This window comes from Aplysia californica, unplaced genomic scaffold (genome assembly GCF_000002075.1).
Source record: "Aplysia californica isolate F4 #8 unplaced genomic scaffold, AplCal3.0 scaffold00308, whole genome shotgun sequence".
Lineage (NCBI taxonomy): Eukaryota > Metazoa > Mollusca > Gastropoda > Aplysiida > Aplysiidae > Aplysia > Aplysia californica.
In genome coordinates this window covers 351,403-353,898 of record NW_004797578.1, presented here as the reverse complement: position 1 = coordinate 353,898, position 2,496 = coordinate 351,403, and the positions used below count along the sequence as shown (strand labels likewise).

The 2,496-nt window shown below is 44.3% G+C and overlaps 1 protein-coding gene across 1 annotated transcript in view; it reads left to right on the top strand.

Annotated features, from left to right (window-relative positions):
* The window catches only part of LOC101863754 (feline leukemia virus subgroup C receptor-related protein 2), a gene marked incomplete in the record, with an annotated part of 100,522 nt that overhangs the window by 81,334 nt on the left and 16,692 nt on the right, over window positions 1-2,496 (top strand).

Sequence of the window (2,496 nt, the reverse complement as noted above, 5' to 3'; positions counted from 1 at the left end):
TCAAACACTAACAAACTGACAAGATCTTTCACTGTCTATAGCCGGGTACCCATTCGCACCTGGGTAAAGTGGGGATAATTGGTGTAAAATGCCTTTTCCAAGGACGCAACGTCGGGCCCGCGGCTCGAACACCTGAACCCGCAACCCCACGATTTACATCTAAGCGTCTATGCTCTAACAGCGATAATAATATGCACTGTCTTCGCTTCGCTTTCAAAAGACAACAGTTCGATTCCCACGTGGGTAAGCTAACATTATTAAGTACCTCGCTCCTTCATTTTGGGTCCAAATTCCACCCTGTGTGGAAAGGCCCGTGGAGGCAGCGCCGAATCAGCCGGCTCGATCATGAATCGTTTTACATTGCGTCAAAAGGGGCTTAAAACAAAGAAACAATAACGATTTACGCCCCTATAATATTTCAGGCCCTGGTCTATCCTTTAAAAAACGACAAACAACCGAAAACCTTGGTCTAATTCTTTTTAGCGAGTTGTAAACAGTGATGAACAAACACAAACCTTGAACGAAAGGGGATGGTATGATGGGGATACAGAATGGAAGAAACAGAGGGTTGGGGGAAAAGGTGGGGGGGTGGGGGGGATAAAACTCCTTTCTACATTTGTGTTTGGCGTTGTGTGTTAAATTAAAGACACGTGGTTGCTTTTTTCGAGTTCGCGAGTTCGTGGGGGGGGGGGGTCGTGTGTGCACAATAACTCGCTGGGGGGGGGGCTTTTTTGTTTTTTCGCCACAATACTTCAAATCGATTCAAGAAAATCGAAATAGCGTGAGGGCATATTCCGCCGAAGAACCATTAGTGTTCTGTGTGCTTCGGATGTGTCGCATGTGAGGCAGCGTGGTGAAAACAGGCGCTCGTAAAATAATCAATCTTAAGAAAATGGGAATTTTTCTGCAGGCTTGTGAATTTTTAAAGAATTTTCATTTTTTGGTTCAACACCTTTCATTGCCGTTAAAGAACCCATTTCTGTCTGGATTTTACTGGAAAAACGTTGATTAAAGGCACACAAAAATGTAAATTTTTAGTTTTCACGGACTCTCAAGCTAAGGAAATAACTCATCTTTGGCGGCCATTTTCTCGCCAATTTAACCTCTGAAACCAGGTGACTCCCACCTCCTTCAATTGCCAACATTTCAACTTGCATCCAAGATAAATGGGTACTTGTTTCATCAAAAGCAAGACAAATGAACAAGCTCTAGGCAGATACCAACAACTTCACATGTCCCCAAACTGACCAGAGCCTTATTCCACCGCACCGAGACACATATTTACTCTTCCCCCGGATCCGTAAGTAGAAATCGATACTTGTGCGGTTTTTATTTGACAAACAGTAAATGAGTGTTTCTAAAAACGGACAAGATGTTATGCCGTCAATTTTAATTGGGATCTGAAACACCTTGCAGATTGGGTGGTTGGCTGGTGCTCAGGTGTGGTTTGCTTCTTCTTTCCTATCAAACGTCTGCTGTCGTCCTTATCTCCCCCCCCCCTTTTTTGTGTTTGTTACTCTCTTGCAACACCTCAAATTTCTAATCTTCCTCCGCTTATATAACCTTATTGTGTTGCAAGTGCCGTACAACTCTTACGAAGACTAAAATACTTGTGCCGGTTTTTTTTGGACAAACAGTCAGTGAGTGTTTCTAAAAACAGACCAGACGTTATGCCGTCAATTTTGTAATTGGGATCTGAAACAACACCTCTCTGAGGCCCCGTCCTTGACCTTGTATCCCTTGACCTTGTATCCCTTTTGTCGAATGTTTTATAGCCGCCTTCGCGCTCTTTCCCACCCCCTCCCCCTTCTCTGTCTTTATCTCTTTCTTTCTTTCTTTCTTCTTTTCTCTTTTTCTCGCTCTCTCTCCATCCCAAGGACACAACGTCGGGCCCCTGATGGGATTCGAACCCACGACCTTACGGTTGCGAGTCCGAGAGCCTAACCACTAGGCCACCGACGCCACATAGGTTAGGAGTCATACGTGTGAGATGTCCAAACCACCTGATTGTTTGCCTTCGAATGCAGTAGAGGACAGGTGTTATTCCCACTATTTCTCTGATCTTGTTGTTTCTGACCACGCCCCGTCTGGGTTTGTTGACCGCTCTCCTTAGACATCTCATCTCGCCGGTGGTTATCTTCCTTTTTTAAATTGAAGTCTGAATTTTTGGACGAGGTTTTTATTTCATTTTTGTAGTTGTTGTTTAGGTGGGGGTTTCATTTTAAAATTTGAATCTCCTGCCTGTCATTCAATGTGGCTTTTGACCTCATCAGACCTGACCTAAACCGCAAGTGAAACAAGCCAATCAGACTTCCTCCACTCTGTCCTCATTATTCGCCCTGTTATGACGGCTCGGTGTAATGGTTGATCAAGAGCAGCGAATTCATGACAACCGCAGTATCTATTCGGAGACCTCTTCAACGGAGATAAACCAATCTAAATGCTTTGTGCCTCTAGACCAAGTTAAAAAATCTGGGAGGTTACAGGGGGAAAAGG